Genomic DNA, 26,419 nt, shown 5'->3' on the forward strand with positions numbered 1-26,419 from the left:
GCTGGGGGGACATGTGGTGGCTGGAGCCCGCTTGGGGCACAGTGATCATGAAATGATAGAATTTGTTGCATTGCAAGCTGATCTGTAGTCAACATTAATCAAGTTCTAAGAAGCAGTCCAGCTCAGCTCCATGAACTAGCCTCTGTGTCTGACTGACAGAAGCTCACATGCAGTGGGAACTCTCCTAGGATGCAGACATTGTCTTGGTTCAGAGTCTGGGGGCACACAGATAGACCAATGAGCTGTCTCGGCCCAGGAGATTTGAATGGGCTATAAAAGAACACTCCGGACAATAAACAGTGCTGTTTTTGTGAGGAAACACGAGTGGTCTGTCTTATGTTATGTCTCAGACAGGGGAACACCAATGTATGAAGAATTCTTGGTATTTTGTGAAAACAGGAGGAACATCAAGAAGACTTCATCAATATGACTTGCAGAGGGCAGACTTTGGCCTGTTTAGGAGACTTCTTCAGAGAGTTCCTTGGCAAGCAGCCCTTAAAAACCAAGGAGTCCAGGAAAGGTGGGCATGCTTCAAAACAGAGATCTTGAGGGCACAGGAACAGTCTGTCCCTGGCTGCCGAAAGATGAGTCAATGAGGCAAACGCCCAGCCTAGATGGGCAAGGAGGTTTTGGAGGAATTTAGGAATAAAAAGAGGATGTATCATCTTTGGAAGGAGGGTCAAGTCTCTCAGGAAGTTTTTAAAGGAGCTGCTAGAGCACGTAGGAAAAAAAAATTAGGGAGGCCAAAGCTCAGTTTGAAATTTAAATGGCGACTTCTGTAAGGGATAATAAAAAATGTATTTACAAATATATCACCGATAAAAGGAAGGGTAAGACCAACCTTTGTTCTTTGTTTGATGTGGGAGGGAACTTAGGAAGTGCAGATGAGGACAAGGCAGAGGCGCTGAACACCTTCTTTGCCTCAGTCTTTAGTAGGAAGACGACTTGTCCTCAGGACAAGTGTCCTGCTGGGCTGGTAGATGGTGTCCGGGAGCAGAATGGGCCCTGTTAGCCAAGAGGAGGCAGCCAGAGAACTGCTGAGCTGCTTGGATGTTCCTAAATCTATCGGGCCAGATGGGATCCACCCCAGGGTGATGAGGGAGCTGGCAGATGAGCTGCTGAAGCCGCTCTCCATCATTTATCAGCAGTCCTGGCTCACTGGTGAGGTTCCAGATGACCGGAAGCTTCCCAATGTGACGCCCATGTACAACAAGGGTGGGAAGGAGGATCCTGGTAATTATAGGCCAGTCAGTCTGACCTCAGGACCCAGTAAGGTGATGGAACAGTTTATACTGAGTGCCATCACACAGCACTTACAGGATGGCCAGGGTATCAGACCCAGCCAGCAGGGGTTTAGGAGGGGTAGGTCGTGTCCAACCAACCTGATCTCCTTTCATGAGCAAGTGACCTGCCTGGTGGATGCAGGAAAGGCTGTGGATGTGTCTATTTGGACTGCAGAAAGGCCTTTGCACTGTCTTCCACAGCACACTCCTGGAAAAGCTGCAGCCCAGGGCCGGGAGAGGAACACTCTTTGCTGGGCTCAGAACTGGCTGGATGGCTGGCCCAGAGAGGGCTGGTGAACGGTGCTGCACCCAGCTGGCAGCCAGTCACCAGAGGTGTCCCTGCGGGCTCTGTGCTGGGGCCAGCTCTGGTCAATGGTTTTATTGACAACATGGATGAGGGGATTGAGTCTTTCATTAGCAAATCTGCAGACAACACTAAGCTGGGAGAGTGTGTTGATCTGTTGGAAGATAGAAGGACTCTGCAGGGAGACCTGGAATGCTTGGAGCGATGGGCAGAGTCCAGTGGGATGAAGCTCAGTAGGTGCAAGTGCCCAGTGCTGCACTTTGGCCACAAGAAGCACCTGCAGTGTTCTAGGCTGGGGATAGTGTGGCTGGACAGTGGCCAGGCAGAAAGGGACATGGGGGCACTTGGTCACAGCCAGCTGAACATGAGCCAGCAGTGTGGCCTGGTGGCCAAGGAGGCCAATGGCTCCTGGCCTGTGTCAGGAACAGCGTGGCCAGCAGGAGCAGGGAGGTCATTCTGTCCCTGTTCTTGGCACTGCTGAGGCCACACCTCGAGTGCTGTGTCCAGTTCTGGGCCATCAGATTGGGAAGGACATTGAGTCGCTCGAGCACATCCAGAGGGGGCAACGAGGATGGTGAGGGGCTGGGAGCACAAGCCCTGGTGAGGAATGACTGAGGGAGCTGGGGGTGTTTACCCTGGAGAAAAGGAGACTCCGAAGTGACCTTAATCACTCCACAGCTCCCTGAAGGGTAGTTGTAGTCAGGTGGGGTTGGTTTCTTTCTCCAGGCAGCTCTGACAGAACCAGAGGACACAGTCTCAAGCTGCATCAAGGGAAATGTAGGTTAGATATCATGAAAATATTTTCCACAGAAAGAGTGATAAAATTCTGGAATGGCCTGCCAGGGGAGGTGGTGGAGACACCATCCCTGGATGGGTTTAAATAAGACTGAATGTGGCACTCGGTGCCATGGTTTAGTTGTGGTGTTGGGACATGGGTTGGAGTGGATGATCTTGAAGGTCTCTTCCAACCTGGTCATTCTGTGAATTCTGTATGAATACTGAGCATCTCCAGGGACACAGCCTGACCTGCAATGTCAGTAGGCGAAAAAAAAGTTTTGTGAATGGCCCTTTGATGAAGCAAAACATTTACAATCAGGGCAGTCCATTCATAGAGATGGGGGCACACTCTGGGGGTACAGCTAAGGCCATGAGGTCACATCAGGGCTCTGGGGTCACAGCAGGCTGAGGTCACAGCAGGCCCTGAGGTCACAGAGGTGCCAGAGGTGCCAGAGCCCCGTGGTTGCACAGCAGCACAAGGAGCCAGCAGTCAGTCCCTGAGCACAACTGTTGCGGCAGCAGCAGCGGTGGCAGCAGCGGTGCTGACATTGGGACAGCAGTGTCGGGACAGCGGTGGCAGCAAGAGCTGCGGGACTGGCAGAGGGCAAGGCACCATGGCCCTTGCTCTGCGCCTCCTGCTCCTGCTCCTCCTGGCCGTGGCCCTGCCTGCCAGGGCTGCCCAGGCTGCTCCGCTGCAAGCGCGACGAGCAGGTGAGCCGGCAGCCTGGCTGCCCTTTCCCGGGACAGCGCTCCCTGCTCCCTGGGAAGCGCTGGGGATGGTTTTGCCCAGGGCTTTAGGGAGGGTTTCCTCTGTGGGAGGGAGAGTGTCCCAAGGGGCCCTGGACAGCCCCATTTCCCTTTCCTCTCCCAGAATGTTACACAGGGCAGGGAAAGAGGGTGGAGAGTGGCCAGGAGCCAGCCCAGTGTTCCCCAGGCCCCTGTGCAGCATTGGCCATGTCCATTCACAACTGGCTCCCATGGCCTTTCCTTTCCCATTTCCTGTACCCAGCTCCCTGAGGCAGAAGGGGATAAAACACAGCATGGAAATAGTTATGATCTCTGCTCCCTCTAGATTTGGATGGCGACATAAATTATTTGCAAGTACTGGTGAATGACACTTTAAAGATCTTGGAGAATGCTGGAGGCAAGTTCTGAATTTCTGTTTTATCTGATAGAATAATCAGTGTCAATGTGGCAAGAGCTCATTCATGCCACTTTCCTCAAGGTTCTGTCAGGGTCGAAAGGCTGAAAAATTTGCTCTGCTCCCTTCTGGAGCCCTGAGGGATCCCACAGGATCGCTGTCAGTGGGAGGAAGGAGCATTTAGCTGTCAGTCTTCCTCCTGTGTGCAATGCCAGTGTGTCCTTCCATGTGCTCTGTGCAGCCACAGAGAAGAGCAGAGAGGGAAGGGGCCGGGCCCAGGGCTGTGCCGCGGGGCTGAGCCTTGTGGGCAGCCTGAGGATCTCCTGCAGTGCCACAGGAGCTCTTCTGTCCTGCCTTTCTTTGCAGCTGAACCTGCTGGTGAAGGTGGTGCAGCTTCCCAAGCCACATCCAGGACGGAGCCTTTGGGAGATGCTGAGGGTAGGTCAAGGCCTTTCCCCCTGGGAGAGCTGCCAGCTCAGAGCCCAAAGCTGGGCCAGGGGGGCATCACTGCAGGTGCCAGCACAGAACCATGCACGTGTGTGCCCTCGCCCTGCGCGATCCCCTCACCGCTCCTGCGGCTCAGCGGTGCCCGTGCAGATCAGCAGAGATGGCAGAAGCTTCTGTGGCTGTTGTGTTACAGATGTGTCTGCAGGGAGGACTTCTCCAGCTCCTTTGCTGATTCCTACTGAGAAGCCTGCCTCCCATGGCAGGGGTGAGTAGTGTGTCCCTGCTGACCCCACAGGCTGATCCCTGCTTTTGTGGGATCTGTTCCGAGGAAATAGAAATGTTCCTCTTAAGGTCCCCTGAGAATGGAGAACAAACCCAGAAGGAACAGTAAGTCCCTGGAGGCATCCAAACACATGGAGAAGATGCTGAGTTATCTGGAATGATGCCATGGAGGATGCATTTCCCTCATGCTTCCCCTGGGACTCAGCATCTGGGGGCTTTGGCTGCACATCTGGACACGCCGTGCCTGGCACAGCAGGAAGGGATCCATGGCAGCCTCTCTGCCCTGCTGCTGCTTTCACGCCCTGCAGGGCTGCTTCCCAGCCTGGCCTGGCTGCAGCTTCTGCCCAGCCTCTGCAGGAAGGCATTTGGCATCAGCTGACAGGCAGCCCAAACTGCACCACAGGCCATGCCCACCCTGAGAGCCCCTGCGATGTTGCAGTCTCCAGGCTGATCACTAATGGCGGGTGTTTTGATGAAAGTGGGCCCTGTCCTACCTAGGATGTTTATGTCTTTGACAAGAATTGCCTCTTGAAGATGCCGCCTCTCCAGTGGGGATCAGTCTTACCTGATGAGCTGTTGCTTTTCCTTTCTCCACAAGTGGATGGAGAGGCTGTACAGAAGGCGGCGTTTCCTGAAGGAAGCAGTGGCTCCGTGCCAGCCTCTGCTGCAGGAAGGGAGGCGATGCCAGGCACAGGCATGGGAGGTAATTGCTGTGCCTCTGGACTTGAGACCTGCTGCGGTTTGAGCTGCCCTCTCTGGTGCCTGGCAGTGCAGGCACAGCCCAGGGGAATTATCCCGAGCAGGCTCAGGGCACTCGGTACTGAGCAGTCCTGCTGGGGTCCCTGCGTGGGAGGCAGATCCTGAAACCTAGGAGCGACTGCATTCCCATGGTGGGGAATTGACAGAGCAGGACAGGAAGGCTCCAGTGTGTCCTGAGGGGCCTGGTTATGTCCTCTCCATTCAGGGAGGAATTTCAGGGGGAAGAGGAATAGAGGGAGAGAAGAAATTAGGAAGGGAGGGAGAGAGGGCAGAGGGAGGGAGGGATGATTGTGGCCGTGCCTGCTGCATTTTTTCACTAGTGCTTTAGCAAGAGTTTTAGCTCTGGGAGTGGGAGAGCCCAAATGCACCCCGGGCTGCTCCAGCCACCTTGCCAGGGATGTTACACAGGGCCTGCAGAGAGGATGGGCATTGGCCAGGAGCCTGCCCAGAGCTCCCGAGGCCCCTGTGCAGCTTTGGCCACGTCCATTCACATCTGGCTTCCACAACCTTACCCAACCCACTTGCAATGCCCTGTTATCTGAGGCAGAGGGGGCCACAATACACCAGGGAAATGGTTCTGATCTGTGCTCCCTTCTAGATCGGGATGGCAAATTGCACTATTTGGATGCCCTGCTGGATGATGGCTTAAGGCTCTTGAAGAATGCTGGAGGCAAGTTGTCCCTGTGCCTTTCTTAACAATATCCTGACAGCGCTGCAGGTGCCAGCACAGATCCATGCACGTGTGTGCTCTCGCCCTGCACAATCCCCTCACAGCTCCTGCGGCTCAGTGGTGCCTGTCCAGATCAGCAGAGATGCCAGAAGCTTCTGTGGCTTTTGTGTTACAGGTGTGCCTGCAGGGAGGACTTTCCCAGGTCCTTTGGTGGATGTTGCAGGCAAGCCCAGCTCCCATGGCAGGGGTGAGTAGTGTGTCCCTGCTGACCCCACAGGCTGATCTCTGCTTTTGTGGGATCTGTTCCTGGGAAATGGAACTCTGTTGCTCTAAGGTCCTCCGAGGCAAAAGAACAAAGCTACAGGTCACAAGAAACCCCATGAGCCACTCAAAATCACGGGACAAATGGTGAAAGAATTACTGCAAACCGAACAAGGTGGGTGCATTTCCCTCATGCTTCCCCTGGGTCTCAGCAGTCAGGGCCTTTGGCTGCACATCTGGACACACCGTGCCCGGCACAGTGGGAAGGGATCCATGGCAGCCTCTCTGCCCCACTGCTGCTTTCACGCCCCGCAGGGCTACTTCCCAGCTTGGCCTGGCTGCAGCTTGTGCCCAGCCCCTGCAGGAAGGCATTTGGCATCAGCTGACAGGGAGCCCAAACTGCACCACGGGCCTGAGATTCCCTGAAATTTCATAGTCTCCAGGATGATCACTAAGTGTGGGTGTTATCATGAAAGTGGACCCTGGCCTACCCAGAAAATTGTGTGGATTCCTGATCCTTAACCATGACTTTCACAAGTACTGGCTGCTGAAGATGCCACCTCCCCAATGGGGAACAGCCCCACCTGATCCAGCCGTCCCTCTTCCTTTCTGCAGAAGTGGATGGAGAGGCTGGGCAGAAGGCGGCGTTTCCCGAAGGAAGCAGTGGCTCCATGACAGCCTCTGCTGTAGGACTGGAGGCGATGCCAGGCACAGTCACAGGAGGTAATTGCTGTGCCTCTGGGCCTGAGCCCTGCTGAGGCTTGAGCTGCTGTCTCTGCTGCCTGGAAGTGAGGGCACAACCCAGGGGAATTATCCCGAGCACACTCAGGGCACTCAGGTACTGAGCAGTCCTGCTGGGGTCCCTGTGTGGGAGACACTTCCTGAAACCTGGCAGTGACTGCACGGGGTGCCCATGGTGGGGAAAGGACAGAGGGGCAAAGCAAGGTTCCAGTGTGTCCTGAGAGGGCCTGGCTGGGTCCCCTTGGGCTGTGGGAGCTCTCCCAGCCCAGATGGAGGAAGGGCGGCAGGGAGGACAGGCAGGAGGGAGTTTGCGAGGGATACTTGCAGCACTGCCCCCTGCAGTTCTCCCCAGGGATTCAAGGAGCATTTTCCTTGTGCGACTGAGAACTGCCACGGGCCCTGGGCTGCTCCAGGCACCTCTCCAGAGATGTTGCACAGGGCCTGCAAATAAGATAGGGATTGACCATGAGCCTGCCCAGAGCTCCCCAGGCCCCTGAGCAGCTTTGGCCTTGTCCATTCACATCTGGCTCCCATGGCCTTACCTGACCTACATGCAGTGCCCAGTTCCCTGTGGCAGAAGGGGATCCCAGCACATCATGGAAATGGTTCTGATCTTTGCAAACTTCTAGGTTGGGATCAAGACATGGATTATCTGGGAAAGCTGCTGGATTATGGCTTGAGATTCATGGGAAATCCTGGAGGCAAGTGCTCAATGTACCTTTCCTGAGAGAATACACAGTGACCAGGTGGCAAGAGCTCATACATTTGCCCTTTCACTTAAGATCTTCTGAAGGTTGATGGAATATGGAAAATTTGCTCTGCTCCCTTCTGGAGCCCTGAGGGATCCCACAGGATCACTGTCAGTGGGAGGAAGGAGCATTTAGCTGTCCATCTTCCTCCCATGTGCAATGCCCATGTGTCCTTCCATGTGCTCTGTGCAGACACAGAGAAGAGCAGAGAGGGAAGGGGCCGGGCCCAGGGCTGTGCCCCACGGCTGAGCCTTGTGGGCAGCCTGAGGATCACCTGCAGTGCCACAGGAGCTCTTCTGTCCTGCCTTTCTTTGCAGCTGAACCTGCTGGTGAAGGTGGTGCAGCTTCCCAAGCCACGTCCAGGACGGAGCCTCTGGGAGATGCTGAGGGTAGGTCAAGGCCTTTCCCCCTGGGAGAGCTGCCAGCTCAGAGCCCAAAGCTGGGCCAGGGGGGCATTGCTGCAGGTGCCAGCACAGAACCATGCACGTGTGTGCCCTCGCCCTGCGCGATCCCCTCCCTGCTCCTGTGGCTCAGGCACGGCAGCGGTTTGGAAACAGGAGAGCCCTGACCCTGCCCTGAAAGCCAAGACATTTTCTGAAACGTATCCCCATGTTTAACGCACATGACATCCTGAAGATGCCAGCACCCAAATCAGGAACTCTTCCATCTAATCCAACTGTCCTTTTTCCTGTCTGAAGTGATGGACCAAACATCTGTGCAGAAGGAGGCACATCCTGGAGGAAGCATATCCTCATGGGTAGCCCCTGCTGCAGGAAGGAAGGCGATGGCAGACACGGGCACAGGCACAGCAGGTAATTGCTATGCCGGGCTCAGCCCTGGCCGGGGCTGTGTGGCAGCAGCTCTTCCCCCAGGGCCTGCCCTTGCCCATCCCGGCAGCAGCCAAAGCTGGAGGCGCCTCGGCTTCCAGGCCTCTGGAGCTGGTTCAGAGCCCCGGGGAAACGGGACTGGTGCAGCAACGTCCTGGCGCTGCAGCTGTTGCGGAGCTGGCCCTGAGTGCCCAGAGGCCCAAGGCACAGGAGCAGCCCCGAGCGGGAGCCTGCCGCCAGCCCAGGGCCAGAGCCAGCCCTGGCTCCCGACTGGGCAGGGGCTGCGCTGGGTCCTGACAGGGCCTGAGCCTGTCCCCTGGGGCTGGGGGAGCTGTCACGGGGCAGGGAGGGCCAGGGCTGGCAGTGGCTGCTCAGGGATGGCTTTGGCCCGTGTCCCTGGCAGCAGCCACTGCCCAAGCAGCTGCGCTGCCCCCGGGCTCTCCTCCCGGCCTGCTGGGCTTTGTTGGCTGGCACAGCCTGTGCCAAGGGCCGGCAAGGTGCCTGCAGGCCCCAGCTCTGGGGGAAACAGAGACCGTCCTGCCCGTATCCAGCGTGCTGCCAGCTCAGCAGTGCAGCACAGCACGGGCTCACGCTCCCCATTGCTCCCACAGATGCAGCCAGCACCACAACACGTGTTCCTGATGCCCAGAAAGTCCTCAGAAGTGTCTTCTGTATGGGAACAGGCTGCTGGGCAGGGTTAATGGCAGGCCTGCTTCTGTTGGACCTTGTTCTCATATTGTGCTGTGTCAGAATCTGGTGTAACTGGAAGAAGAAATGGTGAGTGGTCATCTTTCCCTGAAAGAGCTTCTTTTGAAAGTCTAATGTAGACAGGAAGCATTCCCACTGAGGCTGCAGTGGAGTTGTGGCCAGTCCATGGTTCTCCAAATAACTCTGCTGAGGGTTCTGCTGCTGCCCAGTGCTTCCATTGGCCTCTCAATTGCTGGGCCTTGTCCTGGGGGCCCCGCTGGGGCTGCAGCCAGTGCTGGCTCCCACTGAGGCTGCCTGGTCAAGAGCAGCCCCAGGGGCACGGGGCAGAGGCAGAGGGAGGTGGGGAGGAGAAAGAGCAGGGCCGAGGTTGCCCTTGAAAGGCAGAGGCACTGCGGGGCCCGCTCCTGGCCAGGCACCCTGCCCAGAGCCGTGCCCTGCTGGCCAGGGCCTTGAGGGGCAGCTGTCCAGCTGGGCCCAGCTGTGCCAGCAGCTCCAGCCGTGCTGGGGAGCCTTGCCAGCTCTGGCCCCTGCTGTGCAGGAGGGTCCCTGTGTGCCACTGGCAGCTGGGGCCTCAGCCACCTCCTCTCTCCACAGGAGCACCTCTGGAACTTCACAAGACCAGCCAAAGGCCTCAGTGCGGGAGAACTGGGCCTGTCATCATGCATCTCCGTGCCAGTGTCCATTGTCCCTTCCAGAGGTGTATTACCAGCTTATTGCTGGAAATATGCTGCAGCCAGTACCTAGAACAGAACCGTCTCTCCCTGAAGGGCCTGGCGTCGCTCTCCATCCAGGACAGGACGTGTAGCCCTCTAGCCAGGGAATGGATTGTTCCAGAAGTTATATTTACTTGTAAAAATTTTAAATGTTTATTAAAAACCTTATTAGAAATATAACAGGACACTGAATAAGGAAAATGTTACGTCGTCGGGAGTAGAGGTTTTTTCCCACCACATTCTCATCCACACAATGGAGGTTTCACCTTTTAACTCTTTTGCCCTTCTTAAAGTTCTGTCCATCGACTCCTTCTTTGATGCCCAGTGGTGGAGTTTACTTCCTTACATCTCACTTGGAGGTCAGGTGCTGCTGTCGTAGCAATTTGACCCTCTTATATGTCCCAAACTTAGGTAACTCCATGATAACACATCAGGGGGTAAAACATATCTATAAATATATAAAACTTCTCTTAACATATATACATGACATTTATCCTTTAATTGTGAGAGTCAACTGTCGCATTACTCATCTATCACAGGCTTGAGTCCAGCTTCAGCTCAGGTGTCTGTGTGCTACCACCAGCACTGGCGGAGCTGATCGTTTGGGCACAGCCAGGCATGGGCAGGCAGCAGCTGGGCATGGGGCTCATTCGACCAACAGCACTCTCATGTTATCTTTGTCTTTTCTTTTGAAACATTTAGATATGTTTTTCCTTTGTAGCATTGAGAAATGTTTTTCATAGAATACGGACACCAGATATTTGTTCCCCTTTCCTCCAACAGTTCTGTATTTGTCCAAGTAGTTTTACAGTCAGGGAAACCTAGAATCTTCTGACACATTGGCAATAAATAGTAAAATTGCTTTTAATTCTTAATGTTTAGTCTTACTCAGCCTGGAAAGACTGGCATAGCTCAGGGGAATTATCCCAAGCAGGCTCAGGGCACTCAGGTTCTGAGCAGTCCTGCTGGGGTCCCTCCGTGGGAGACACATCCCGAAACCTGGGAGTGACTGCACGAGGTGCCCATGGTGGGGAAAGGACAGAGGGGAAGAGCAAGGCTTCAGTGTGTCCTTAGTGGGCCTGAGCCTGTCCCCTGGGGCTGGGGGAGCTGTCACAGGGCAGGGAGGGCCAGGGCTGGCAGTGGCTGCTCAGGGATGGCTTTGGCCCATGTCCCTGGCAGCAGCCACTGCCCAAGCAGCTGCGCTGCCCCCGGGCTCTCCTCCCGGCCTGCTGGGCTTTGTTGGCTGGCACAGCCTGTGCCAAGGGCCGGCAAGGTGCCTGCAGGCCCCAGCTCTGGGGGAAACAGAGAACGTCCTGCCCATATCCAGCGTGCTGCCAGCTCAGCAGTACAGCACAGCACGGGCTCATGCTCCCCATCGCTCCCACAGATGCAGCCGGCACCATAACACATGTTCCTGATGCCCAGAAAGGCCTCAGAAGTGTCTTCTATATGGGAACAGGCTGCTGGGCAAGGTTAGTGGCAGGCCTGCTATTTTTGGACCTTATTCTCATGTTGTGCTGTGTCAAAATCTGGTGTAACTGGAAGAAGAAATGGTGAGTGGTCATCTTTCCCTGAAAGAGCTTCTTTTGAAAGGCTGATGTAGACAGAAAGCATTCCCACAGAGGCTGCAGTGGAGTTGTGGCCAGTCCATGGTTCTCCAAATAACTCTGCTGAGGGTTCTGCTGCTGCCCAGTGCTTCCATTGGCCTCTCAATTGCTGGGCCTTGTCCTGGGGTCCCCGCTGGGGCTGCAGCCAGTGCTGGCTCCCACTGAGGCTGCCTGGCCAAGAGCAGCCCCAGGGGCACAGGGCAGAGGCAGAGGGAGGTGGGGAGGAGAAAGAGCAGGGCCGAGGTTGCCCTTGAAAGGCAGAGGCGCTCTGGGGCCCGCTCCTGGCCAGGGACCCTGCCCAGAGCCGTGCCCTGCTGGCCGGGGCCTTGAGGGGCAGCTGTCCAGCTGGGCCCAGCTGTGCCAGCAGCTCCAGCCGTGCTGGGGAGCCTTGCCAGCTCTGGGCTCTGCTGTGCAGGAGGGTCCCTGTGTGCCACTGGCAGCTGGGGCCTCAGCCACCTCCTCTCTCCACAGGAGCACCTCTGGAAATTCACAAGACCGGCCAATGGCCTCAGTCATGGAGAACTGGGCCTGTCATCTTCAATCTCCGTGCCAGTGTCCGTTGTCCCTGCCACGGCTGCATGACCAGCTCATTTCTGGGCATGTGCTGCTGCCACCACCACCCAGAACAGGAGCCTCTGTCCCTGAACGTGCTGGCCCTGGTGTCCAGCCAGGACTGAAGGTGGGCCCCTCCTGCCAGAGAAGGTCTTGATCAGCATCTTTCACCTCTCCTCTCTATGTGGTGGCACCAGCCCTGCCTGTGCTGATTTTCTGGGCACAGCCAGATTTTTGCTGGCAACAGCCGGGCATGGGTCTCCTGAGACTAGGAGCTACTATAGTTATTTTTAATTTTGGAAGATTTAGGAACATTTTTCATAGACTATTCCCCTAATAGTTCTTCCCCTTTTCCACAATAGTTCTATATTTTTCAACGTAGTTTTAGAATTTGGAAACGCATAGAACATTTTCACACTTCTAGAATTAAAAAACTATTACATTTAATTGGTAATCTTTATTCCTGGAAGAACTAAGTTCACTGAAGAAACATAGTGTACTGCAGAGGCTCATTGCCCAGGGCAGATTTGTATCTTCTCACAAGTAACCAAGAACCTTTTTTCTCATATTTTCTGGGATTTCTGAGAAGCTCGCCTCTTGGTCTTCAGAGGCAAGCTTTGAGCACAGTAGGAATCTCTTCAAGTCACCATCTTTGTTTGCTTCTGCCAAGAACTGCCTCAGTTCCAGAGCAGAGGCTTCTCTCAGCTTCCTGCCGCCCCGCTCCCCCCAAGCCTGTCCTGAGCCCTCTCCTGCAGCTGCTGCACTGCCATGGAGCTGCTGTAAAACACAACAGCTCTGCCACAGCCGCGCAGCTGGATTGGAAAAGCTTTCTGGCCATGCTTACATTAGGCTGGTGGCTTCTCGAAACACAAGCTGAGCTTCTGAATGCTGTGCTTCACTGGCACAGGAACTGATGCTGCCTTTCTCATGGAGCCTAAACTCCCATGGGTTTTCAACGCTTTCTGGCCAGCATACGGCCTGGAAAACCTTTTAATGCAGCCATTTAGTACTGAAAATTATCCAGTCTGTGTATCAAAGGAACTTGTTTAAATGCTGGAGCCCACCAGAGCATCCTTCCAGGCCATAATTTACTCCCCCGCACCTCCCCCTCCATGACTGACAAACAGCACCTTTGACAGTTCTTTCCTCCAGAAGCTGAATGGCACCATTTTATTTGGGGGAGGAAAAAAAAGGAAATGTTCTGGGATACAATCATCATCATCATCATCATCATCATCACAATGAGCCACAAATTAGTTAAATTACATCAACATCTCAGACTGTGGACTTATTTCTCAGAGTGCAGCACTGGCTGTACTACCTCCTGAAACTGCAGATGTGCTACAGTCTTTAAAATCAGGTGGATGCAGACGAAATTTGGAGCCAAGCACAGCTCTGGGAGAGCTGTAGGGACTGGGCCTCCACGGGCACTGCTGTGTGCCTGGAGTAACCTGCCCCAAGCCATCTGCCACCTGAAGAGCCAAGTGGGGCATGGAAAAGCACAGGCTGCAGAGGGGCTGGGAGTGCAGGGAGCCATCCTGGTCAGGACTAACACGCTCATCCCACCTTTGGACTGGGTTTGGATGGAGACCAGAACTAATAGCTGGCAAAAGGAAAAGAGGGTACAAAGGTCCCTGGAGTCCCCTGCCCCAGTACCTCAGCCAGTGGGGAAAGGAAGAGGGCAATATGTGGCCGGGGGTTTAAAAGGAGGCTGTGTTCCCCACTAGCTGAGAGAGACAACCGCACAAGCGGATGTCCCAATGGACTCGCTCCCTATGTTCAAACAAAGCTACAGGACTCCTCTGGCTCCTTTATGGACACTGGCTTTTCACAGCGTGATTTTTATGCACACCTGTTTCCTTGTATCAGACTATCAGCAGCCTGCAGTGACTCACTGCCACTCTGGTCTGCAGGGGAAATGGAACTAATTTCCATTGGGGCCCTCCCAGAGAGAAGAACAAACCCAGAGGAGACAAACAACCCCTGCAGGCATCCAAACTTCTGCACCAGACGCTGAGTGAGCTGCAGAGGGGGCGTAGTGGGTGCATTTCCCTCAGCCTTCTCCCGAGACTCAGCAGCTGGGCACTTGCGCTGCACATGTGTGTTGGATAATATACCAAGTTTAATTTTTGTTTCATGTCTCCAGTCAGGCTTGGTTTGCCTTTCCCTTGGGGAAAGGAATTCTCATGGCTTTTTTAAGGGATCTTGCACCCCTCTCAAGGGAAATGAGCTGAACATCTCAATGAACTGGGAATAACCCAAAAGGTCCCCAAAAAGATAATGACCATCAAGAACACATCAATGACCATCAGCAAACATCAAGGAACATCTGCCCCCTGGCATAGTTGGAGACACCTGGTCTGCAAGAGGCTGAGACGAAAATCAAGGAGGGTGGACTTTATTAACATCAGAGGCCAAGAAATCTGGGTCCAGGAGAAAAACAAATACTAAAAACTATGTGACTTGAGACCTACAAATATTAAAGGAATGGAAAATTACATCTAGTTGAATATTAGGAAGTCTGAAGCTTAATTATGGAGCTCTGTGTATTGTGATGTGTTTTTTCTTTTATTAATTTGATTTGTAATTTTGTAGTTTCCTTATGCTGTTCCTTTTGTCCCTGCCCTTTTCCCAGAACTTTCAGCACTTTTCTTTTATTAGATGCCAGTTTCTCCCAGAGGCTGCCTCCCCTCGAGAATTTTCAGTTTTGTATTTCTTCAAACTTTATTTGTTCACTGAAACTCTTTTGCTCCCTTGAAGTTCTTTATTGGTTTCTACATTGTATTTCCCGCCTTGTTTTTACTCCCAATTTTCCTGATTTGTTAAAGGTTGTATCCTCCCGCTGGGACCTGCCCCTGTCTATAAGTTACTGTTTGCCCTCAGTTCAGGGTCCTGGGATGATGAAGAGGGGAAGTTTTACCATCAAATAAAGTTACCCCGGGACCCATCTTGCTGTTCCTTTGTTTCATGCTGTGCCATCACTGGCAGCTGGGATTTAGTGGAGCTCGGGGGAGGGGGATTGTTGCCCCTCTGTCACCATCCAGCTGGGCCAAGCAACAGTGATGTGTAGTTATGTTATTTTAGTTTAGATGTCCTCTGTTCTCCCCATAGTTCCCCTTTCCCCCCATGTATTGTTACCATCAGGCAGCCGGGGTTGTCAAGGTCATGTAGAAGGCGGCGTGCACGTGTCCCTTACCTGGGGCAGTTGGGAATGGAGAAGCTTGTTGCCAAGGGGGTGCAGCATGGCAACACCTGATCTCCCATCAAGTTACAAGAAAGCAATTTCCACCGATAAATGGCAAAGAACTGACTGACAGACTTTGGCAGGGCCCAGGGCTGTCGGAAGCAACTCTCAGGGGTAGAAAAGTCTGAGTACCAATCTTGAAAATTAATCAGACACGTGGTCTCCATGAGGGCAGTTCCCAGCACTGCAAATTTTTTCTTATGTTGTCCTTTGCTGTATTTTTGTTAAGGTTTAATAAACCTTTTTTAAATTTTCAAAGTGAGCAGTTGTTTCTCACTGATAGAACTACTGTCAATATGCTTTTGCTTTGTGTGATTGGTCAAAAAACTTTTGAAGTAAGTTGTAACATTAAGTTCTTGGTCTGCTGCCAGGGATGTGAGCTGCTGGCATCTTCCCATTGTCATAACCATGTAATGGGACTGATGCTGGAAAAGAAACAGCTCGAGACGCGTTCCCCAGCAGTCCCATCCTGTTCGTGATTTGTACGTAGACCCCCCCGGCCGGCAATAAATGGTGCTCCTCAGTGAGGAGGATTTGTAGACTAGAGGAATATAAAAAATAAAAAATAAGACCGTGGACAGTGCAATTGCCAGAGGCCCAGGCTGTTAAAAGGAGGAATGGATCATGCCCTTTGTTGTCTGTCGCTGGTATGCTTGTAAGTAACAAGTAGCAACTTTAGGGGCTCCTGGGCAACGAGATGGGAAACCATCTATCTAAAACAGGAGGGGATGTCTTTTACTGGCTTCAGACAATTTTACAGGAAAAAGGACATTCAGACAGCTCAAAACATGAACGAAAAGACTTATTAATCTGGGTAAAAGCGAATACTCAAAATATAGACTTGAAGTCTGCTTTTACCTTTGATTTCTGGGACCGGATAAACTGGAAAATTTACAATCTAGTCTCTCTCAAAAGGAAGAGACTTTAATCAAACCTGTTTCCAGAGCTTTATCATAGAGCTTTAAACAGAATGATCGTAACAGAGACTTTCTCAAACACCAAAACAGAACACCTAGTTCTAAGATGTTAATTCCGAGTGGTGCTAGGTCTTTGTCCATCTCTGGGAGGATCTCGGGTTTTGTTTGTAGCTTTTTCCCTTCTCCTGGCATGTCTGGGGTTTCCCCAGGCAGTGTGGACAGCATCCCAATCCCCGCAAAGGGGGAATCAGATCAGCTTCCAGCTTCGGTCGTGTCCTCTGTTTCTTCCAGGATTCCCTGTGCCTCTGATGCTGTGACCAGGCATCCTCCATTTCTCTGCAAAATCATCCACCCCTGGATTTCCTGGGAAAGCATTCAGGATTTTCGTTGTGCTCCGAGAATTTGGGGGTTAAGGAGTCGTGTTCTGGGGAGATTGGGAGTCAAACGGGTGTGAGAGATGAGAGTTTGGGGAAGGTTTGCAAAACGAGGGCTGCTGTTTCTGCGCCCTGTTCCTCTTCCAAACAAGTTGTGGTTGGATCTTGTTCTGAAGTTGTTCAGCGGGGTCTGCCAAGGGGGGCTCCAGATCCACTTTGCCTGGCCAAGGGGCTGTGGGAATCACCCCTGCCATGGTTTCTTCCCGGGAAGTCATTCCCTCAGATTGGGCTCAGGCGGGCAGATTGTTTTGCAGTTCTGAGAATTCTTTTCATAGAGATTCCTCCACCAAGCCTCTTCCAGGGTTTTTGCCACTTTTAGCACCCCAGACTCTGGTTACAGCTGCTGGACAGGCTTTAGATTTAGCTCTGCCTGCAGGGAAGCAGGCAGGGGGACAAACAGAAGCAGTGGGAGGCAGCCAGGAGTCGAGCAGAGCTGGGATGGCTCTGCCCAGAGAGATTGTCAAAAATGCGTATTTTATGATTGGCTTTTCGTAAATATTAAAATGAATCTTTTATGTGTTATGCTACAACGTTATGCTGTATTAATTTTCTTAAGTCGTGTGTTAAATGTAGTTGGAGGTTTTATCATAATAGAAACTTAAAATAGAAAGTATGCTATGTATGACATTTTTTTAAAGAAAGGACTTGCACCAGCTAGCAGCCACAGGACACCTACAACTTTCCTAGAAAGAGAATTTATTGTTCCCTTATCAGCAGTAAACTAACTTCTTCCTGTCTCACTCAGACATGAAGCTGGCATTAGCATTAAGACAAAGAAGTTGACGATGAACAGACAGAATCCTGTGTTTGAATAGAATTTATGCATCATGTAAGAGATGTATGAATATGCAATAGGCTGTTGTTTTTAAGGGTTGATCCTCTGTTAACAGGTGTCCTTTTTCGGGCTTGTGTTGCCCAGAAAAAGGTACACGAAAGTCTGTAACTCTTTGTTTTTATTGTCTCATATTATCTGAATCCAAATTGTCCAAATTTTTATTACTCTAATTATATTACTATTGTTATAACCATTTTATTATGATTAAACTTTTAAAAATTTTAAAAACAAGTGGTTGGCGTTTTTCACAGCAATTATTAAAATGAATGCTATATGTGTTATGTTAGAAAGTTATGTTTTATTAATCCTTTTAAGTAGTGTGGTAAATAAAGTTTTTCATCTACAGCATAATATTAAAATAGACCCTATATGATGTAAGATATGTTTTGTAACTAGCTCAAGGAATCTGTGAGAGAATGAAGAAATTCTGCGCATAGATATAACAGCTCCAAGACACCAAAATTCCACGAGAAGAATTATTAACTTCTTATCGGGAAGAACCAGACTTCTTCCAGACTCGAAAGAGGCAGAGGAATTGATTTACAAAATGAGGGGGGAGCAGAAGTTAAGCAGAAGACACCTTTTGTTTGAAAAGAATTTTTGAATCATGTATGAGATATATGAATATACAACAGGCTATTGCTTTTAAGGGTTAATCCTTTGTTAGCAAGCCATGCTTTTGGGGCCTTGGTGCCCAAGAAGCATCTGGACAATCAGAGTTAGGACAATAAAGGAGAATAAAAAGAAAAAAATTGCTTTTTATTCTCCTTTATTGTCCTAACTCTGATTGTCCAAATTAATATTGCTCTAATTTTTATTACTCATTTTAAAACTATTTTATTTATTATTAAACTTTTAAAATTTTAGAACAAGTGACTGGCATTTTTCGCAAGTGGTTATGTAATTTATTATATCAGCAAGTGTGTAACCAAGAAAGCCCTAATGCAGAAGAAGTAGAGTTAGTTACTTGCTGGGTCAAATTCTTAGAAGGAGATTCAAAGGTATACAAAGTAAAAAAAAGATAAAGAGCAGAAATCTGAGGGAAAGGATAAAGAAAACAAGAGAGTTATTCAAAAGAGGTGGGATCCCCTTGATTATGTAGCCCCACCAACTCTTCTTCCCAACTATCAAGCCACCCCCCCCTGCTTAACACCCAGCCTCCTGCTTCTCAAAACCAACCTTTACCCCCTCCAGTGATCCCCGCCTCTCCTCTGTATCCTCAGGGAATCTCCATGTTATTTTTACCCCCTCCAACAACTCCACTCCCCCATATATATCCACCCCTTGATGCTTTTCCTCTGCTGCCCCCTACACCCACTAACCTGCAGCATGCTCAACCTCTAAGTCAGAATACAACACTTTTCCCTGAGAAAAAGCCTCTGCATATATCCTCCAACCTAACAACTGCACCTTTCCGAAAATGATAACAAAGAATTAGAGAGCCAGTCGAATAACCCTTCAGATGCTGGCCCTTACTGTAATACCAGATCAAAAAGGGGTGTAAGGCCAGAGGTAAATCTGGACAGGCTGTTTCCCCTGAGGGAAGTCCCTCTAGGAGGGGGCGTAGGAGGAATAGGTTTGTAAATGCACCCCTGACAGCCTCTGAAGAAAGAACCTTGAAAAAGGAACTGGGTAACCTGGTAGAAGATCCCATTGGGACAGCACAGCAATGAGATCAGTTCCTGGGTCCCAATATATATACCTGGGGGGAGCTGCATTCTGTTATGAACATCCTCTTCTCCCCAGAGGAGATATGCCTCATTAGGCCAGCAGGGTTAAGATGTGGGAGAAGGAAAACTGCACCAGACCCCCAGGTGAGCAAAAACTGCCTGTAGTGGACCCAAATTGGAATCCCATCCAGAAAGAGGGCCAGGGAAACATGCAAGACTACAGGAACCTAATTGTAAGAGGCATAAAAGAATCTGTACCCAAAGGCAGCAATTAGCATTTGATGGGAGTCAAGAAAAGGATGAGTCCCCGGGGGCATGGCTAAATCGATTAAAACAAAATTTTCAGTTACATTCCAGCATCGATCCTGATGGACCAGAGGGCCAAGTATTATTAAAAGTATGGTTTGTTACCAAAGGTTGGCCTGACATCAGGCAGAAATTAGAAAAATTAAAAGACTGGAAAAATTGGAAGACTGGCAAGAAAGGGGAATTAAGGATCTGGGAAACTCTGAAAATTTATTTAAGGAGACATGAGGAGAACAGAACAAAAGCAAAAATTATGGTGGCAGTAACAAGAGGAAGCCTAGAAGTGGGAAGAGGGGAGCCAAAAGGGGGAGCAGAAAATAAAGTGAAGCTGGGTAAATGGAAAAAAACACCATTAGATTATGTGTATTGCTGTTACTGTGGCTAAAGAAAGCATGTTAAGCAGTCCTGTAAAAAAATTACAAATGGATGAAGCAATTGAGAAAGAACAGGACACCCTAGTATTGTAAACAAAGGGCCCCAATGAAGGCAGGGATGACGTGGAGGACTCCATGTTCTCCAAAAGCAAATTTATTACTTTATAATACTATATTATATTAAAGAATACTATACTGTACTATACTAAAGAATACGGAAAAGATACTTACTCAATGCTAAAAAGATAATAATGAAAACTCGTGACTCTTTCCAGAGTCCCAACACAGCTTGGCACTTATTGGCCAATGAGTCAAAACAACTCACACCAGAGTCCAAAGCGGCAATCACCCTTGGGTAAACAATGTCCAAACACATTCCAGACGAGCACAACACAGGAGCAGCAAAGGAGATAAGAATTGTTTTCCTTTTCTCTGAGGCCTCTCTCACTACCTTTCAGCTTCCCAGGAGAAAAACCCTGGGCAAAGGGATTTTTCAGAGAATGTGAATGTCACATCCTAGAGAAGATTCTGAGAGGAGATGATGATTAGAGGTGTCAGGGGTCGACGCTGTGGGGGATGAGATTGGACACTAGATAGAGTCCCTGATAAACTTAGAAATTGGTCCCCAGAGTGAAGAATATGAGTTTTTAATGGACACAGGTGCTGATCGATCCTGTGTGACAAAGCTTCCCAGAGGGGCTCAGCTAAGCAAAAAGATCTGCCAAATGTGGGGAGCAAAAGGGGAACCGTTCGGAGCCCAGGTTACAGAGAGCATAATTATACAAGGCAATTCAAAGGAATGTAGGGATGATTTCCTTTATATCCCAAAAATAACTTGTAACTTACTGGGGCGAGGCTTGCAAGTAAAGATGGGAATTGCAGTAGTGCCAAAGGAGGGGAGGATTTGGTACCCCAAATAATGTTAACTGGACAGGATTTGGGAGAAATTAACCCAGTAGTCTGGGCGGAAGGAGGAGGACCAGGGTTGTTAAATATCCCACCAATTAAGACAGAAATGCAGTCAGAAATTCCCCCTGCTCAGGTTAAACAATACCCCATCTCCCCTGAAGGCCAGAGAGGACTAACAGCTGTGATCCAGGGACTCATGGAAGAAGGCGTACTAGAACCATGCATGTCACCACATAATACACCAATGTTAGCTGTCAAGAAGGCTGACGGAACCTATGAATTGGTGCAGGATTTGAGGGAAATTAACAAACAATTTCCAGATAGCCAATAGTATCAAATCCATATCCTCTTCTTAGTCAAACTCCACAAGAGCATGCATGGTTCTCAGTAATAGATTTGAAGGATGCCTTCTGGGCCCGTCCATTAGAGGTGGGGAGCAGGAATTTGTTTGCCTTTGAACGGGAAGACCCACACTGCAAATGTAAACAACAACACAGGTGGACCTGCCTCCCGCAGGGATTCACAGAGTCCCCTAACCTATTTGGACGAGCCTTAGAGGATCCTTTAAAATCCTCTGTACCTGGGGAAGAAATACAAATTCTACAATATGTGGATGACCTGCTAATATCAGGCAAAGATCAAGAACAAGTCAAACAGGCCAGTATAAGTTTACTAAACTTTCTGGGAGATAAAGAATTAAAAGGATCAAAGAAAAACTTCCAATTTGTAGAAGAAGAGATAAAGTACCTGGGACATCTAATTGGAAAAGGGTAGAAAAAGCTCAGTCCTGAAAGAGTTGTGGGGATCCTGTCAATTCCACCACCCAAGACTAAAAAAGATGTAAGAAAGCTAATAGGTCTAATGGGCTCTTGTATATTATGGATTGATCAGTATACTCAAGCTGTAAAATTTTTGTATGAAAAATTAACAAGGACAGAACCTGTAGTCTGGACTCTGGAGGATACCGAACGGTTCCAAGACTTAAAGGCTCGATTGACGAAAACCCCAGTTTTGAGTCTGCCTAATTGAAGAAAACCATTTGATCTGTTGGTTAATGTTAATGAATGGATAACATATGGAGTGATAACTCAAGGCTGGGGGGGAAGCAGGAAGCTGGTGGCTTATCTGTCAAAATTATTGGATGTGGTTGCAAGAGGGTGGCCAGCCTCTATTCAAGCTGTGGCAGCCACAGCTACCTTATTAGAAGACACTCCAAATCCTACATTAAATGGAAGGATTTCAGTACACACATCCCATTATTTGAGGACAGTGTTAAGCCAAAAACTCCTCAGTGGCTAACACACAGCTGAATCCTGAGGTATGAAATAACCCTAATGAATGTCAAGAATCTAGAGACTGTCACCTCAAAAGGTTGAAATCCTGCTCAATTCTTAACCGGGGAACCAAAAATGGAAAATTTAGATCATAATTGTATAGAGCTAATTGAGATGCAAACAAATGTAAGAGAAGAGCTAGAAGAAGACCCCTTACCATATGGAAGGATCCAGTATATAGATGGATCCTCCCAAACAGTAATGGGAAAATGGGCATCAGGATACGCCATTATTGAAGCAGAGGAAAACAAAGAAAAAGGGAAATTACCCTCAAATTGCTCTGCACAAACTGCGAGGTATATGCCCTAAAGAGAGGTTTTGATTTATTAGATGATATAGGGACAATCTACATGGATTCTCAATATGCCTTTGGGATAGCTCATACCTTTGGAAAAATCTGGCCAGAGAGGGCATACCTTAACTCAAAGGGGAAAAATCTGGCACATGAAAGTCTGATAGGGAAGCACTTGAATCCCTCAGAGGACCAAAAGAAATTGCCACAGTCCATATTAAAGGCTACTAAAAAGGGGATACCCCTGAAATCCAAGGAAACAAATTAGCAGACCGGGCAGCCAAAAAAGCAGCCTTTGAAATGCTGGACTCAGTCATAGTCCTAAGGGTAAAAAAAGACCAGGGGAAAATAAAGGAAGAGGGGGTTCCAGTTTTCAAGGACAAGGAGCTAAAAGAAATAGAGCAAATGGGAGCAGTAAAAACAGGGGATGGAAAGTGCTGGACCCCAGATGGATGATAAATATTCAACTGAATAATAACCAGGAAAGTGATGGAAGAGATACACCAATTAACTCACTGGGGAACACAATGAATATATGATCATTTCCTGAAATATTGCATGGGGACAAGAATATATGAAATGGCCAGATCCATCACAGGAGAATGTCTAACCTGCCAAAAAGTCAACAAAAAGGTAATGTGAAAAACAACTCCAGGAGGGAGGAAATTAGCCATAAGACCTTTCCAGAGTATTCAGGTTGATTTTACTGAATTAACTCCAGCCCCAGGGTATCAACACCTATTGGTCATACTTAACCACCTAACCCACTGGGTTGAAGTGTTCCCCACAAGAAACTCAAACTGTGACAAAAGTTCTCTTGGAAGAAATTCTTCTGAGATATGGGCTAGTAAATCTTATTGATTTGAACTGTGGCCCCCACTTTACATCCTGTGTTCTGCAACAAGTCATCAGGGCCCTGGGAATAAAGTGGGAGTTACACACCCCTTGGCACTCTCGGAGTTCTGGGAAGGGCAAGAGGGTGAATCAAACCTTAAAGCATATCTTAACAAAATTGGTCTTAGAAACCCAATAGAACTGGGTCAAATGTTTACATCTAGCCCTATTACAAATAAGAACAAGAGCCAGAACAGATCTAGGGGTCTCTCCTTATGAAATGCTGCTTGGGCTGCCTTTCTTGCTTACCCTGTACAGTACCAGGGAACATCTAGAAGGGGGCATGACAATGCAAAAATACTTAGAAACAGTAACAGCAACCCTGGAAGAACTAAGGGAAAAGGGACACCTTCCCCAAACTTCCCCACTGAACTGTAAAATACGTAGTATTAACCCAGGAGACTGGGTATTGATTAAATCATGGAAAACCTCTCCACTCACTGCTCGCTTTGAGGGCCCCTTCCAGGTGCTGCTTACAACAAACACCGCAGGAAGAACAAAGGAGCGGGGGTGGACACATGCAAGTCCAGTGAAGGGTCCAGTAAAACCCTCAAATGAGGCAAGCAAATGGGCTATAGGCAGCAGAGACAATAAAGACTTGAAATTGGTCCTGAGGAAAACAGCAAAAGAAGCGCAACCCTGAACACAACCCCGCACGGGAAGCATCTACATTGTTATCCTTAAATCCTTAAAGTTTGTTAATGTTTGTTATAGTACAAGGTCAAGTTTTGTTCAGCTAAGAATGACTATCAAAATAAGATCTCAGTTTCCGGTACTGTTCCATAGAGCACTCTCCTTGCAACCCTAATTGGGACCAAATTGAAGAAAGGGAGTCAGTACAATAAAGGTCATGGCAGAATGTCTCCAGAAGAAGGGAAAACCAGAAGTGGGAGGCAAGACTGGATTGGGAATTACCTCCAGGAAATACTCTCTGGGCACCGAGAAAACCCCTGTGGTTCGAGAGGTGAGGAGGCCAGCCCGTACCAGACTCCCACTCGTAGCAATGCTACTACTCACCCACTTTGGAGGAAGTGGAGGAAACACTTGTGAGAAGTGTTACTATCCCTTGTATAGAGGAGATACAGTACGTGTACTCATCAGAGTACACACAGACATGAATCCCAAATGCATCGATCACTCCCAGTTAACAACCTGTAAAGAAGAAAATAAACTATATGGGCTGGCTAAAAATATTGCAAACCCAAGCCAGAGGATGTCAGGAGAGTGCCCTGTGAAAGAAAGATGGGTATGCTTTGAACAAGGAAGTGAAACCAACTCAGAGGATACATTCAAAGAGAAAGAAGTGCAATTGAAAAGACAAAGGGATAGAGAGGGACAAATATACAGAAAGAATCTTTTTTATCAATATGGTACAAAAGAATTTAATTTGATTCATTGTTGAGTGTGCAGGGGGACACACTTAAGTGAAATTTGGCCATGGGACAGTATCAGTTTAGGTCCCCTAGACATTTTTAAATGGATTACATCAAGAAAAAGCACAGTGGTACCCAAAAGAAGGGAAGGTGAGTGGAAGCTTAAATCAACAACAACAGAGGAAGAGTTCAATAACATTAAAAAGTGTGTGCTGGATTGGCACGGCTAACAAATCAGCCATGGCATTGCCTTCTGCTAAAAAATCTGGAAGAGAAGAATGTGAGCGAATGTGCATTACAAAGTAAAGTTCTTGTTGAATGGAAAGAAGTAGGATTAACTTTTTAAGCAAACCGTATAACTGATCATCAGAAACTTCTTTCAGCAGAGATCCTTCTGCTCTTTCCACCACACCTGCAACGTAAATTGAATCCGTTACTAAATTAAAAGGAAATGTGAATTTTGAAAAGACCCGTACAACTGCTGCTAACTCTGTAATCTGTGCAGAACCATCTACTTCCTCAATATCTGATTCCCATTTTTTTGTCTCTGAATTTTGCCAAGCAATCACAGACCTTTTAGACTTCCCAGAACCGTCTGTAAAAAATGTGATTGCCTCGAGGGGTGCATTACTTCTTAAAGGCTTATGAATTAATTTTAAAGATGAACTTAATAGCTCATGTTTGGGACAATTGACTGAAATTTTTCCTGCAAAATTTTCCAAAGCAAATTGCATGACTTCTTAATTTTGAATTAACCATTCTAAATAGATGGATGTTGGAGGCAGGAAGATTTCTGCAAAATCTTTTCCTGCAAGGGAAAGCATTCAAGATCTAGCCTTGATAATCAATTGTGAAATAATTTCAGGGCAAGTTGTTATAGTTTTACCCAATTGACGCGATAGGAAAACCCACTCTAAGATTATCAGATGGTCCTTCTTCTCTAGATCCCACTGGAATATTAAACCATGAAGCTGTGGACTCTCTCCTAAAACTGCAAACAAAAAAGACAGGTTAGGATTATACCGATGAGCCTGACGTGACTGGATGGCTCTCATCACTTTGTCCAAAGCATTTTGAGCTTCTTTGTTGAATTCTCACGGTGAGTTTAAGGCTGTGTCTCCTCTCAACAAATCTGCCAGAGGAGCCAAGTCCTGATTTGAAAGGCCTAGTAGTGGATGAAGCCAGTTCAGAGTCCCTACCAGCTGCTGCACTTCATTCCATGTCTTTGGATTTGTCCTCAGCTGGAGTGGCTGCGGGGTTACCGTTTGTTCTGTCATCCTGTATCCTAAATATTTCCAGGGAGGAAGTGTCTGAATTTTTTCCTTTGCTACAGCGAGTCCTGCTTTCTCCTCTGCTGAGATGACCTGATCTGTTGTCTCCTGCATTGATGTTTGGTCCTTGGCTGCTACTAAAATATCTTCCATGTAATGTAATATGAGAGAATTTGGATATTGTGCACGAACTGAGGAAAGTATTTTTGCAACATACCACTGGCATATACTCGGGGAATTTCTCATTCCTTCTGGTAGAGAAAGCCAATGATATCTTTTCAAGGGTGCTTGCTGATTTATGGATGGGATGGAAAATGCAAATCTTGGTGCATCATCTGGATGCAAGGGAATATTGAAAAAACAGTCTTTTAAATCAATAACAGACAACTTCCAATCTTTTGGAATCATAACAGGAGAGGGTAAACCTGGTTGTAAAGAACCCATTTCTTGAATCACTTCATTAACTTTTCTGAGATCCTGCAACAACCTCCACTTCCCACTGTTTGGCTTTTTGATTACAAAACCTGGGGTGTTCCAGGGACTAGTAGTTGGAGTTAAGTGACCTTTGTTTAACTGTTCCTGTACCAACTGCTCTAAAGCAGCAAGTTTCTCTTTGGGTAAGGGCCACTAGCTGACCCAGATGGGTGTATTAGATGTCCATGTCAGTTTTAAAGTGTTATGTCCATCAACAGCTTTTGTTAAAATCCAGTTTCTAACCTCAGACCCCATTGCGACAAAATGTCCC

General features: G+C 48.8%; 1 protein-coding gene and 2 long non-coding RNA genes across 3 annotated transcripts in view; 2 read left to right on the plus strand and 1 right to left on the minus strand.

Annotated features, from left to right (window-relative positions):
* LOC135304013 (zinc finger and SCAN domain-containing protein 2-like) overlaps window positions 1-26,419 on the minus strand; it is a 291,747-nt gene that overhangs the window by 125,693 nt on the left and 139,635 nt on the right. The window lies entirely within an intron of this gene.
* LOC135302276 (uncharacterized) lies at window positions 6,011-7,338 on the plus strand. The gene is made up of 3 exons (XR_010363981.1): window positions 6,011-6,099; window positions 6,540-6,647; window positions 7,295-7,338. It is a non-coding gene; the product is annotated as an uncharacterized LOC135302276 (long non-coding RNA).
* Window positions 8,139-9,886, plus strand: LOC135304028 (uncharacterized). Its single transcript, XR_010365465.1, has 3 exons — window positions 8,139-8,226; window positions 8,853-9,018; window positions 9,544-9,886. It is a non-coding gene; the product is annotated as an uncharacterized LOC135304028 (long non-coding RNA).

The sequence above is a fragment of the Passer domesticus genome, chromosome 6 (genome assembly GCF_036417665.1).
Source record: "Passer domesticus isolate bPasDom1 chromosome 6, bPasDom1.hap1, whole genome shotgun sequence".
NCBI lineage: Eukaryota > Metazoa > Chordata > Aves > Passeriformes > Passeridae > Passer > Passer domesticus.